This window comes from Rhincodon typus, chromosome 13 (assembly GCF_021869965.1).
Source record: "Rhincodon typus isolate 14 chromosome 13, sRhiTyp1.1, whole genome shotgun sequence".
Taxonomy (NCBI): Eukaryota; Metazoa; Chordata; class Chondrichthyes; order Orectolobiformes; family Rhincodontidae; genus Rhincodon; species Rhincodon typus.
The window spans coordinates 62,514,257-62,529,475 of record NC_063344.1 but is presented as its reverse complement, the minus strand read 5'-3'; the positions used below and the strand labels follow the sequence as shown (position 1 = coordinate 62,529,475).

The following is a 15,219-nucleotide window of genomic DNA, read 5'->3' as shown; positions in this document are numbered from 1 at the left end:
GGGAAATACGAGACAGTCAGAACTTTTGAACAAACTTCAAGAAAACTCAGAAATCCTGAAAATAATATTCAGTTTTAACTGGGGCTTCCAAATTGATGGTGTCTGGCCGTTTGCTTGCAATCAAGAAAGTAGCAAGGGCAAGTCCAGCAGTGGAAGGCGGTTCTTACAATATTGCACAACCAGGGGCACCCCAGTTCATGTTTTCCACACTCTTTTTGGCCTGAATAAGAAAAATTTAACACTTATGTTAAAGGACCTTATTGGCCTTTTGAAGTATGTTTCAATAAGTGGGATGGTTGTAATGCGTGCTTTCATCAGCAGCAAGTTAAAATGCTAATAGGATTCTAATAACGACATAGTAACCTTGTATTCGCATATTAATAAGTGAGTGTCTGAATCAAAAGAGTACCTTAGCTACTGAAACAGAGGGCACAGTTACTGGGCAGAAGACAGGAATCATGCAGAAACGGGTAGACATGTTTTTGAAGGGAATTTTAATTGCATGGTCATCACATTGAAGCCAACCATAAAGGATTATGGTTGTTTCTTCTGAATTAAATATAAATGTTTGAGAACTATTGGACAGTTGACTAAATGCTGGATCTAGTTATTACCCACTGTTTCAGGTGTTTACTTGAGTTCTTTTAGCTGATTTCCTTTCATGAGGTTTGCAGTTCACATTGTGGGTTTCAATTGTTTACGTGGCTAATTTTCCTCTCACAGCTTTGACGTCCCATGATACTTTACAAGTAGGATGATTCATATATCTTTCGTTTCAGGACCTTAGATCTTGCTGACACATAGACTTGATTATTATGTCCCCCACTCCATGTCCCCCACCACCTCCCAATTCCTTACATCAGGCACAACTCAGGAATAGGTTTAAAACTGACAAATTAGAAACATGGTTTCAACTTGCAATGTCTGCACTGTTTTTGTGCCCACACAACCTAAGAGCAAATTACTGTAGATGCTGTAAATTTGAACCAAAAACAGAAAATGTTGGAAATTCTCAGTACATCTGGCAGCATCTGCGGAGAGAGAAATAGAGCTATCATTTCAACCCAAGGACCATTCTTCAGAACTGAAGGAAAATAGAAATGCAACGGACTTTAAGAAAGCGGAAGGAGGAGATGGGAGAAAGAAGGGATGATGTCTCTGATAGGTCGGAAAAACGAAGGTCTTACAACAGGTTTCCTGGTATAAAAAGCACAAGGATCTGTAGTAAAGAAACAAAAGGCTTGTCCAGTGTGGTTGAGAATGATTTAAATTATTTAAATTAGGATCTCACATTGCAATTGGCAGCCTGATCTAAATTTGTTCTTCCTGTGTTTCTCAGTGGTCAGGAAATGCAACAGTGAAATGGAAATAGAGATGGCTGCACTACATTTCTTGATTTTTATGGGTACTGAATGAGCAGAAAAGTAGATGATGATATAGATATTGGAGAGGGGAGGTAGCAGGTGACGTACCCATTGACTTTCCATTACCATGGCATCTACTATGTGAAGGTGGAGGATGGCCCTCCTACAGGCTAGCTGCCTCATTTTAATTAAAGGCCTTGTACCTTTGCTAACGGCATTTTATCTGTGGTGGATGCTTCCTTTACAGTGTGGGATGACCAGCTTTTGAATCCTGCCGAGTTCCTTGCAGACCTAAGAGTTGGGTGGGTGCAAGGTGATATGAAGTGGGAGTTGGATAGCATAGGAATGATGTGTGGGTTGGGGTCTGAGCATGGAGTGGGGGATATGCGTTGTGGTTAAGTGTGTGGGGTAGGGTAAATGTGTGTGGGGTGCTGTGGGAATGTGGAGGGGTGTAGGTGTATGTGAGGTAGGGGATGTGAGATGGGGAATGGTGGAGGGCCTCCTAATTGAGGTATAGTTTTGGCTTCTAGTTGCACTTCCTGGCAGTAATGGGCATCCCTGCAGCAACATCCCCAAAGCCTTTAAATTAATTCTCACCACATTGCCCAGGCTGGCAAATCTTAGAAGTCCCTTTAAAGGGACAAGTCATTGAGTCAAATAGGCATAGAGTCATACAGCACAGAAACACACTCTTCGGCCCAACTCATCCATGCCAAGCAGGTTTCCTAAACTGAACCACCTTATTTGCCTGTGTTTGGCCCATTTCCCTCTGAACCTTTCTTATCCATGGACCTGCCCAAATGTTTTTACCACTTCCTCTGGCAGCTTGTTCCATATATGCACCACCATCTGTGTGAAAAAGTTGCCCCTCACGTCCCTTTTAAATCCTTCGTCTCTCACTTTAAACCTACGCCCTCTAGTTTTGGACTCTTCTATCCTGGGGAAAGAAACTCAGCTATTCATCTTATCCATACCTCTAGGTTTCTCTGTTCAACAACACTTCCCAGGGCCATATCATTAACTGTGTAAGTCCTGCCTGATTTGTCTTACCAAAATGCAACACCTTGCATTTATCTAAATTAAGCTCCATCTGCCACTCCTTGGCCCACTGGCCGAATTGATTCAAATCTTGTTGTACTCTTAGATTCTTTCTTCACTGTCCGCTATACCACCAATTTTGGTATCATCCACAAACTTACTAACCGTGCCTCCTATATTCTCATCCAAATCATTTGTATTAATGAAAAACAGTGGTCTGAGCACTGATCTTTGCGGCACACCACTGGTCATAGGCCTCCAGTCTGAATAACAACTCTCTATCACCATCCTCTGTCTCTGACAGTCAAGCCAATTTTGTATCCAATTGGCTAGCTCTCCCTGGATCCCATGTGATCTAACCTTGATAATCAGTCTACAATACAGAATCTTACTGAAGGTATTGCTAAAGTCCATGTAGACAATATCTACTGCTCCACCTTCATCTATTTTCTTGGTCATTTCTTCAAAAAATACAATCAAATTACTGAGACACGATTTCCCACGCACAAAGCTATGTTGACCATTGCTAATCAGTCCTTGCCTTTTCAAATGCATGCAGATCCTGTCCCTCAGAATCCCCTCCAACAACTTACCTTCCATTGATTTAAAGCTTGCTCATCTGTAGTTCACTGGTTTTTATTTACAGCCTTTCTTAAATAATGGCACAACATTAGCCACTCTCCATCTTCTGGCATCACACCCATGGCTATTTATGATATAAATACAAAAACCAAAAAAAACTGCAGATATTGTAAATCAGAAACAAAAACAGAAGTTGCTGGAAAAGCTCAGCAGGTCTGGCAGCATCTGTAAAGAGAAATCAAAGTTAATGTTTCGGGTCTAGTAATCCTTCTTCAGTTGAGGAAGGGTCACAGGACCCAAAAAGTTAACTCTGCCAGACCTGATGATATAAATATCACTGCTTGAGGCCCCGCAATTTCTCCCCTAGCTTCCCACAATGTCCTGGAATACACTTGATCAGATCCCAGAGATTTATTTACCTTTACGTATTTTAAGACCTCCAGCACCTCCTCTTTTGTAAAGTGAAGTCTTTTCAAGACATCACTATTTATTTCCTTGAGTTCTCTAGTTTACATATCTTTCTCTACAGCAATAACTAACATGAAATATTCCTGTGGTTTCAAACATAGATGGCTTTGTTGATCTTTAAGGGGCCTCTATTCTCTCCCTAGTTACTCTTTTGACCTTAATATACTTTAGAATGCCTTTGGATTCTCCTTAACCTAATCTGCCAAAGCCCTCTCTTGTCGCCTTTTTGCCTTCTTAATTTCCCTCTTCAGTGTAATCCTACACCCCCCTGTATTCCTCAGGGGATTCACTTGATCCCAGCTATCTACAATTGACATATGCTTTCTTCTCTTCCTTGACCAAAGCCTCAGTATCTCTAGTCATCCAGTGTTCCCTACTCTTGCCAGCTTTGCTCTTCACACAAACAAAAACATGCTGTCCCTGAACTCTTATTATCTCATGTTTGAAGCCTTCCACTTGCCATACGCCCCTTCACTTGTGAACAACCTCCCCCAGTCAACTTTTGAAAGTTGCTGTCTAATATAATCAAAATTGGCCTTGCCCCAATTTAGAATTTGTAGATCAGGCCTATCTTTTTCCATAACTATTTTAAAACTAATAGAATTATGATCACTAATCCCAAAGTACTGCCCCACTAACACCTCAAGCACTTGGCTCATTTCCCAAGAGGAGTTTGGGTTTTGCCCCTTCTCTAGTAGGCTATCCACATATTGATTAAGAAAGTTTGCTTGAACACACTTAACAGATTCCTCCTCCTCTATGGCAGTCTCAGTTTATGTTTGGGAAGTTCAAATTTCCTACTTTACAACCCTATTATTCTTACAGCCATCTGCAATCTCCCTACATATTTGCTCCTCAATTTCCTGCTGACTATTGGGGGTGTCTTTCGCAAGATCCCATCAAAGTGATCACCCCTTCTTATTTCTCTGTTCCACCCATATAGCCTCACTAGACAATCCTCTAGGAATATCCTAAGTACTGCATAATATTTTCCCAATCAAAAATGCCACTCCCCCTCCTCTCTTGCCTACCCTTCTATCTTTCCTAGAGCATCCATACATCGAGCCACCAATCTTGTCCTTCCTCAGCCATGTTTCTGTAATAGCCATGATATCCCAGTCCATGTTCCTATCCATGCCCTGAATTCATCTGCCTTACCTGTCAGGCCTCTTGCATTGAAATAAATGCAGTTTAATTCATCAGTCTTCCCTTGTTCTCTGCCGTGCTCTTGCCTGCCTTGTCTATTTAACTTGTTTTCTTTAACTTCTGTACCAGCCTCAACTTTCTCTCTTGTCTCACTACTGCTTAGGATCTCACCCTGCTGCCAGAATAGTTTAAACCCTCCCAAGTAGTTCCAACAAATCTCCTGCCAGGATATTGGGCCCCTTGAGACAAGCAGCCTGGCAGCAGTTCACTGGACAAAGATGGGCATGAAACGTGGCTGATGGTCAATAAAAGGCTATCCCTAGATTTCCAGCCCATTGTTGAGGCAATTATATCCCAACAAAGTCCAGCCCCGTAACTGACTTTCTGCATGAGACTTGTGGGTCACTGCCCAAGCTCAGAACACACTGGCCTTCTGATAAATCTGAAAAATCTGCCCTGACCACAAACTCCAAGATCCAATAGTTACAATCAACAATTTACCCTTCCAATCAGTTCAAAGGTTCTATTATATTGGGGTGATCCCTTCCAACATCACATTGGATAATGAGTCACCTATTGTGATGGGAGAATGTAATCATCTGCTATGTTGCTCCTTCAAAGAATTCAAGAGGTTTGGTCAAGCATGAGATTTCCTTTTGAAGTTATACAGATTATTCTTTATTACATTTTCTAATTATACAGATTAATCAGAACAAGATCTGTATTTGCTCTTCTACCAGGCTGTGACTTAAAATTACTTGCGTAATGATTAATCCGTCTCTCAGTGTGTTCATTTCAATATGTTCTGATGAGTCTTACACAAAGTTCCTTCCAGAATCTTGTTTTTCGGCTGCAACTCACCCACACTGTGGCATTTATGCCCAGTGGTGTGCAGCTCCTTGGTATCGTTGCATGGTTGCTACTGAATTCTACAACCATAAACAAAACAGCCAGGACACTCAATAATCCTCTGTGCATAAAGTGGGGGAAAATATGATCCATAGGGAGCACGTCGGACTGCTTGATTCTTGGGAGTGCAAAGAATGAATAAGGATGGCTGTAAAATGTACCTAGAAGTAATAAGGGTCCTGGCACCTAAGGCACTGAGTTGGTTCTCATACTCCAATTAATAAATAAAAGGGTTGAATGCTGTGTGGCAGGGAGGCTGGGGTCTGATGGATGAAAGCATAATTTTCTCTGTAATTATCCCCAACTCACAGCGAAACACAATTATCAAGTGACAAGTTGAATGTTCTCAGTGGTCAATGCAAGTGAATGTTGTGGAGAAAAAGTGTTTTTCAACCAGATTTCCCCAGAATCCGAGTATCTTTCAAAGTTTCCACCCAATTTTCAGGTAATTTGAACATTTTACTAGAGTTTTGAATATAGTTTTAATTTTTAAAAAAGACTTCTTTGCACGTTCATTCATTTGCTCAATTGTGTACTACTTTGTTTTCACGTTTGATTTGGAGGACAGGATTCCACAGCATTTCATACACTATATTGTGGGGGTTCCTTAAATGAGAGAAGGTCGAAAAACCACTGTCTCTGACTCGGGCTTGTGCGGAAACATCTACTCTTGTTCTTTCAGTTTCGTACGGAAGTTTAGAGTCGATTCCCAGAAGCAGCGTCGGCGATTGCAGTGGCTGTGGGTCAGGTTCGAAGAGTTCAGCTCCTTGATGTGCAGTGGGACTCCGAATGCACCCCGGAGACTGTTCCTATCCGCCTCATAAGGCGATAAACCTATTGCCTCCTGCAGAAGGACGAGCCCAAACGGCGGAGGGAAGTTTCTCAGCCCCTTCGCCCGCCCGCTCATTCAATGACTGACTAACTGATCGTCCCCTCTCCGGGCGGGCGCGCACCGCAAACACGCTCACGCGCGGCGGCCGTTTAAATTAACGGTCAGCTGGTGCTGCGCGCGCTCGGCTGGCCGAAGCTTGGGGGCCGGAGCCTTCCTTGAGCAACCCCTCCCACCGCCCCCCCCGCCCAACCTCCCCCGCGATCCCAATGCGACGCGGAGTCGGAAAAGGCTGGGAGGGAGAGCACAGAATGTGAAAAATAAAGGAAAGAGAAGGTGCCAACCGTCACCGGGGCTGACAACAGCAACGACCACGGACACCCACTGCCCCCCAGCCCATCCTCCATGCCCACTAAGACCCACATTATGGTTGCAGATATGTGTGGTGTTACTCTCTGGTGCCCCGTGAGGAGTTTGTGTGCAGCAGACTGGTAAGTGAACCTTTGGACTCTCCGGCCTCACAGGAGAATAACCTCTGACAGTGACCCTTGACCCTTGGGAGCCCATGTGTCAGTTTGGTTGCCTCCAATATGCTCAGAATGCAATATCAATGTTTCAATGCCTGAATTCAGCAAGCATTGAGTAGAGTAGCGCACTGACCAGTTCATACCCGTATCACGCACATATACATATACTAATGACCGAACATTCAGCCCAAGTGGTCCATGTTCATGCTTCATCTGAGCTTTCTCTCATCTTTCCTCATCTAAATTCATCATTGTAATTCTCGATTCTCTTCCCATGTACAGCTTCGCCTTGAATGTATCAATAATATTTACTTAAACCATGCCATGTGACAGTGAGTTTCACATTCTCATCACTCCTTGGGTAAATAAATTTATTCTGAATTCCTTATTGGATTTCTTAGTGACTATCTTGTAAAGATCACCTTTACTCACCCTCAAGAAAGAAAACATTATCAATGAATTCACTTTCAAAATCTTTCATAATTTTAAATGCCTCTTATCAGGTTGCCACACAGCCTTTACTGAAGAATGACCTAAGGCTTGAAACATTGCACTGGGTTTGTGAGTTGCTAAAGACTAGATAAGGCTGGAGGGCAGTTGTTCAGCCTGAAGCAGAGACATCTGGTGACTCAACTGTAAAAAGTTTCGAGGGTGGCACTAAGTGACCAACAACAGTATTTCTGTGGTACTTTTTTTTAGTGGACCTCTGTGGACTCTTTAGGAATAACTGATTGGGTTGTTGAAAAATTAGTCCTGTAAATGGGCAAATGTGGAATGTGTCTTGCTTTTGGCACTGAATATTGGAAACAATGTCCCACAAAAATGATGTAGCCCTTGGTTGAAGTATCAATTCAGCTCCTGCCTGTTTTGCAGGCTTGTCTAGACTTTATACTTCCAAGGCAGAGATAATGGTGTGCCAGCAATGTCCTTGGATTAGTAATCCAACATCCAGATTAATTTTTCTGGAGCACAAATTCTTATCACTGCTGCTGGTGGAACTTAAATTTAATTAATAAATCTGCAGTAGAAAGCTGGTCTCAATAATGGTGAATGACAAGCATCGTCAATTGTTGCAAAAACTTATTTGATTCACTGATAATCCTTTAGGTAAGAAAATCTGCCGCCTTTACCTATTTTGGTGCACGCATAACTCCAGACCCACAGCAATGTGATTGACTGTAATTGCCCTGTGAAATGACATAGCAAATCAAGGAGCAATTAGGGACAAGCAACAAATACTAGCCATGCCATAGTCCATGAAATATTTTTTAAAAAGTGGTGAACAATTGAAAAAAAGAATTAAACTGCAGATCACTTATTGTTTCTGCTTGAATAGACTGGTTAGCAGGTGAAAATTGCCTTCATAGACAAACTTGCTATTTAGCAAGTTGTTACTTTCCAATAAAAAGTAAAATATTTAGAAAATGTGTATTAATCCTCTCATTCCAATATAACCAATTTAATTAATTTAAACAGATGGCAGTGAATCAATCAAAACATATTTTCAGAAATGTTACAATCTCAATGGATAAATACATTGTTTACAGTGTAATTGAAATAAATAACAAGCAGCCAAATAGTTTCGCAGTCAATGAATTACTTGTAAAGGATTGTCAAAGTTTGTAATGGGCAAATAGCAGAACTGCACACAGCGTGATTCCTTGAACAGCAATGAGGCAAATTTCTACATGCTTTTGTTTTGAGGGAAGTCAGCAGACATAGAATCTTTTGCACGGAGCTTGACTGGTCTCAGTTTCATACCTTATTCCAAAGATGACATCTGTGATTGCAGTGCACCCTTCTGCGCCAGACTGACATTCCAAATTGCATGCTGAAATGCTAGCTGGAAAGGTGCTTGAAGCTACTACATTCTTATTCAAAGATAAAGAGCATTATTACTGAGCAAATGCAGGTACCATAAATAACACAAACTGAATTGTTTTCTTTCAGGCTCAATCCCCAAACTAACTGCAGCAATTACACTTATAGCAGAAGTTCACTAAGTTCTGCCTGAGGGTCAATACTTCTGGTCAAGCTGCCTGACATTTTGTAGCTGTCTCATGGTGCCCACATTCCCATCAACATATGGTGCTTGTATGTATTTTGGCAGCATCCATTGGTAGACAAGAAAATGAAAAAATAATTCTTTATTCTGAGCCACAGATCTCTTACAAATCAAGAACAGATGTTTGTCCCCATTTGCATTTGCCAAGTTATTTTGCCTGTTAGTGTTTGTTGAATTATCTTTATTGTTAGTATTTTTGAATTGTCTCCATTTTTTTTTGTTAGCTGATTTATTTTTCCTAGTTGATACCTGCTAGGTAATCTCTGCATGTTACCATTTATGTCACAAATGACAGGCTGCTGAGGAAAGTGTATCCAGTAGTGTGTGAATACTACTTAGGAGGAGACATCCTTTGGAAACTAATGTTTTTGGAAATTAGATTGACTAAAGGTCTGAACTTTCTTGTGTGATCTTCCACGCTGACACTGTATTTTCCAAGTAAGCCCTGATTACTTGTGTCAAAATAGTTTCCATTGAACGTACCATTGAAGCCCCCTAAGCAACCTAAAATACAACAGGGTATGGGGGAGATATATAGTAGAAATTGAAGTAAAATGTACCATAAAGAATGATCAATTAGAAGGCTAAGACATGGCAACTAGAGCATGACTGTTGGTTATGGCCTAAGGTGGTTATGGTCAAGTTCTATGAAAACACACAGCTTTCACTTTATATTGTCATTCTCCAGATGTGAGCAATGCTGAAAACGAAACGTGCATTACACATCCGCAGATGTCGAGAGAATGTGATGGTGGATATTTGGTCCTGTCATTGAGAGCCTTGCTAGACCACAGCAATGGTACACCCTGCCCAGTAGACTCTATAAAGTTCTCCTTGTGTCAAAGTTGGGAGAGCTGTCTTAGAGATTAATCAAGCAACAACCTGATATAATCTCGCTCAATGAATCATACTTTTCAACCGATATCCCAGCCCCCTTCATCACCATTCCTGCATAGATTTGTCTCACCAACAGAACTGGCCAAACACTGGTACAGCATGGTGGTATATAGCTAGGATGGAGTTAGCACGGGAGTCCTCAACATTGACTGCAAACACCATGAATTTTAATGGCAGCAGGGCAAACATTGACAGGCAAATGTCCTGAAGATTACCACCTACCACCATCCCTCAGTTGATGAGTTGTACTCCTATATGTTGAACATCACTTGGAAGAAGCATCGAGGGTACCAAGGCCACAGAATCCCCTCTGGTTGGGGTACACCAATGTTTATTAATAAGAATGGCTTGGCAGTACCATTACTGAACCAGCTGGCCGAGTCATGAAGAACATAATCTGTCGGACTGAGTTTGTAGATTAAGAAATCAACAAAAGGACAAAACCTACTTGACCAGGCCTTCATTAACCCGACACAAGTGCATCCATCAACTGCATTCCCCAAAGCTGTATGTATCTGTCTGTTTGGGAAATGACGTTGGACCTAGTTCTTGGAAATGAAGTGGACCAAGTAGACCAAGTGTCAGTGTGGTATCATGTAGGAGGCAGTGATCATTGTATTGTAAGATTTAGGATGATGCTAGAAAAGGACAACTGCCAATCCAGAGTTAGAATAATTAACTGGTGGAGAGCTGACTTCAATGGGGCAAGAACGAACTGGGTCAGATAAATTGGAACAAATCATTGACTGGAAACACTGGAACTGAACAATGGGCTACCTCCAAAGAAGAGATAGTTCAGGTATAGTCAAGGTTTATTCTCTTAAAAGGGAAATGGGGTGGAAACACCTCTAGAGCTCGATGGATGAAAAAGGAGATAGAAATTAAAATAAAGAAGAAAAGATGTGACTCTGACACATGTCAGGTAGATAATACAATTGAAAATCAAGAGGAATATAGAAGATTCAGAGGGGAGGTGAAAAAGCTTAGTAGAGAAGGAAAGAGGGCTTACGAAAGAAAACTGGCTGCCAACATAAAGATGAATCCTAAAGTCTTCTATGGGCACGTCAATAGTAAAACGGTAGTAAAATGAGGACTGGGTAGATTAGGGACCAAAAAGGGATTTACACATGGAGGCAAGGGGCACAGCTGGGATGTTAAATGAATACTTTGCATCTGTGGTTACCAAGGAGGTAGATACTACCCAGGCAGTGTTGACAGAGGAGGAAGATCTGTCACTTGATAAGGAAGAGGTGTTGCTCTCAATACTAAAAGTTGACAAGGCACCAGGACTAGTTGAGATGCATCCAAGGATACTGAAGGAAGTAACACAGGAAATTGCAAGGGCACTGACTATAATTTTAGAGTCTTCCTGGACTGAGGTGAAGTACCAGAAGACTGGAAAATCACAGACATTTTGCCCTCATTCAAAACATTGTAAGGATAAGCCCAGCAATTACAGACTGGTCAGTTTAACTTTGGTGTTGGGGAGGCTTCCAGAAACAATTATTTGAGGTAGAATTTGGAATCACATGGAAAATGGTAGCTTGTTTAGGAACAGCCAGCATGGAATTCTAAACAAGAATCATGTTTGACTAAGTTTTGAGGAGTTAACAGAAAGGATTAATAAGGGAAATGCTGTTGATGTGGGTGTATGTGGACAGTGTGGGTTCGATTCCCACACTAGTTGAGGTAACCGTTCAAGAATCTCCATCTCAGCCTCACCCCTTGCCCGAGTGTGGCGGGCCTCAGGTTAAACCACCACCAGTCATTTCTCTAATGACAGAACCTATGGTCTGGTAAAACTATGGTAATGTTACCTTTACCTTTACATGAACTTTCAAAGGCTCTGTGCCACTACTGTCCTACAAGAAATGTTATAGCTCATTGAATAAAATGGGCAGGAGCAACATGGATAAAAAATTGGCTGAGTAATAGAAGACAGGGAGTAATTATCAATGAATTTTTTTTATGCTCTGGAGATTTCGGGTTAACATTGTGACCCTTGTTTATTTTTGATACATATTATTAATCTAGATTTTTTATACAGGAACAATTTTAGAGTTTGCAGATTATACTAAACTTGGAAGCATTATAAACAGTGAGAAGAACGGGGTAGAACTTCAAAAAGACATGGACAAGTTGGTAGAGTTGGCAGATAGATGGCTGATGGAGTTAATTCAGAGTTGTATGAAGTAATGCATTCTGATAGGAAGAACATGGACACAGTATAAATACAAGGTATAGTACTTAAGAACGAGGAGGAGCAAAGAGACTTATTGTAGATCTATACATAGATCATTGAAGGTAACAGGCCAGTTAATAAAACACACAGTATAGTGGGCTTTATCAATAGGAACATAGAGCGTAAGAGCAAGGAGGTTATGCTGAATCTCTACAAGAAAACTATTAGCCCTCAGCTGTAGTATCATGTATTGTTCTGAGCGTACATTATAAGAAGGATGTGAATGCATTGGAGAATGCAGTGCAGAAGAGATTTACAAAGATGTTACAGGGATGAGAAACTTCAATTGTGACAATTGATTATAGAAGTTGAGTCTGTCCTCCTTGTTGAGAAGAAAGCTGAGAAGATCTGATAGAAGTTTTCAAAATAATGGAAGTGAAGAGGGGGAAACTGTCCCCACTTGTAAAAGGATCAAGAACAAAAGGGTACAAGTTTAAAGTGATTTGTGCATTTGATGTAAGAAAACAACATTTTCGCATAAGAAATAGTTTAGGTCTGAAATGTATTGGCTGAGAGTGTGGCAAAGGCAGAGCCAATTGAAGCATTCATGAAGCTGTGAGATGACTATTTGAATAGAAACAATGTGCAAAGATATGGAGAAAAGGCTGGAGAATGACAGTCAGTCATAATGCTCCTTGCAGATATGATGGGCTAAATGGCCTCCTCTGCACCATGCAATCTGTGATTCTGTGAGATTCAGATCAGATCTGAGGAGCTCAAACTAGGCATCCATGAAGCATAGTGGGTCCATCATCAACAGCAGAATTGTTTTTAATCACAGCCAGTAATCTCACTATATCATTACCATCGAGGAAGAATCCTGGTTCAGTAGAATACAGGAGTGCATGCCAGGAGCAGTGCCATATACACCTAAACATGAGGTGCTACCCTGATGAAGCTACAAACTAGATCTAAGTGGATGCTAAAAAGTGAAAGCAATCCCATAGCCAATGGATCAGATCAAAGCTCCACAGACCTGTCACATCTGATCATGAATGGAGGTGGACAGTTAAGTAAATAACTAGAGGAACAGGCTTCACAAGTATCCTCACTCTCAATAATGTGGGTACCCAGCGAATCAGTGCAAAATATACAACTGAATATTTACGATTGTATTAAACCAGAAGTGCTGATTGGATGATTTATCGTGGTCTCCTTCAGTGGTCCCCAATATCACAGATGCCAGTCTTCAACCATGTCATTAACTCCATGTGATATCACTAAGCACATGAGCCCTGACAACATTTCAGCTGTAGTACCGAAGTTTTGCACTCTAGAACTACCTGTGCCCCTACCAAGCTCCAATGATGGTGTTTAATTAACAGGCAGAAAATTACCTTGGTATGTTTGTTCCATAAAAATTATGGCAAATTCAGTCTGGCTAATTACTGCCTCTTTAGTCTACACTCAGCCATCAGTAAATTGATGGAAGACATCATTAACCATGCTATCAAATCGCACTTAAATAGCAATAACCTGCTCACCAATGCTGAGTTTGTGTTCTGACAAATTACTGCAACTCCTCCTTAACAGTAATGTGGATGTACTTGCACCACATGGACTGTAATGGTTCAAAAAGGCTGTCAACTACCTGCTGCTGGGAGGCAATAGAGATAGCAGTAAATGCTGGTCTTAAACAATGTTCACTTTCCTGAGGATGAGTAAATGAATAGAGGGATACTGGCAGTAAAGGGTGGTATTCATTGTGATGGCTTGAAAAGCTTTTCTTTCAAAGAAAAGTAAAAGTTTGAGATAGATCTAATAGAGATTTCAAAACTATGAATTTTTTAAAAAATTACATACTGATAACTTTTCCGCTATTTATTTAATTGGCAAGGAAAAGTCTTAGACTAAAGATCATCCCAAAAGAATGAAAGGAAACTTGATAATATATATTATTAGTACATGAACACTTTTGCCGCAGATACCGTAATTTTAAGTATCACTTGAAAAGGAAGAAAATAAAAAAAGAAGAAAATGAGAAAATTGAAATGAGACTAGATAGCTCCAGTTGACATACAAGTGTCAGACTGAAATACCTCCTTTGCTAAAGAGTGAAATTGCAATGAGTCGAATTCAGAGAAACCACAATTCAGGTTTTGGTGAAATAGCCAGGCATTGCTGCCGGCAGTAAATCCAGATTAGCTGAATGTATGCATTCTCATTATATGACCGCAGCAACCGATCAGAGTGGAGTTAGGCCATGCTTGAGTGCAAAATCATGGGCATGTTTGCCATGGTGACAACAAATAGGTTTGCCCAAGTCCTGAATGAGTATGTATCGAGATACATTTTTAATGCAAATGAAATTGGATTGTTTTACTGTCTTTTACCAGATCGCTCTTTAATGTTTAAAGATGAAATGTGTAATAATGGAAAGCGAAGCAAGGAATGTGCTATGGTCTGCAATAATATTATGACACTGAAAAGCTGCCACTTCTTCTGATAGGAAAGTCTAAGAAGCCATATTGCGTTGCACCCTGATGATCCTAAAGAATCTGATGAATCCTCACTTGCCTTTTCCTTTAGCTGAAGCCACGAATGGATGTTCCAGGATTTCGCACTGCAGCACAAAACCACTGGAAACACATTTGACTGCATTAGAAACATGGCAGACTTGTTTGGGACCAGCATGCAAAGCAGAAAAAATTGCTGAGTGTTTTCAGAGTTAACGCCCAGCGGTTTTCAATATGTTTTACAGTACAAGGTCAGGCCATTGTAAGTTACAAATGAATTGAAAAATAAAGATATTTCTCACATATTTACTTTGACAGTATTTTCATTTTCTCTTACATAAGATTCATTTCCAGGAGATCAGGTTGCATAAGGGTTTCCTCGGCTACCTAGGAGCTCTGCTTAACATGAATTTATGTGCGGGGCCCTTTTGTGATTTGATGTATCATGATTATACTGCCATTGCTATCCTTTTATAGTTTCCATGGTAATTTAAGAGGCCCAGATTTTTCTGTATCCAAATCTCTGGAAACCACACAGATAAGGCATGATGTGGTTGGAATCCCATGGAGATTTTGATGCACTGACCTCTGTATGAATTATTCAAGTAATTTTAAATTCCTCTGGCAGACCCCATTTTCAGGGACCCTCTGAAAAAGTCTCAATACTCTGATTTAGAGTTGGGCAGTCCTGATGTA

General features: G+C 40.8%; 1 long non-coding RNA gene across 1 annotated transcript; it reads left to right on the top strand.

The window, feature by feature from the left end:
* The first annotated feature begins 6,222 nt into the window (after positions 1 to 6,222).
* On the top strand, positions 6,223 to 14,828 carry LOC125484723. The gene is made up of 2 exons (XR_007263537.1): positions 6,223 to 6,827; positions 14,597 to 14,828. It is a non-coding gene; the product is annotated as an uncharacterized LOC125484723 (long non-coding RNA).
* Positions 14,829 to 15,219: the final 391 nt, after the last annotated feature.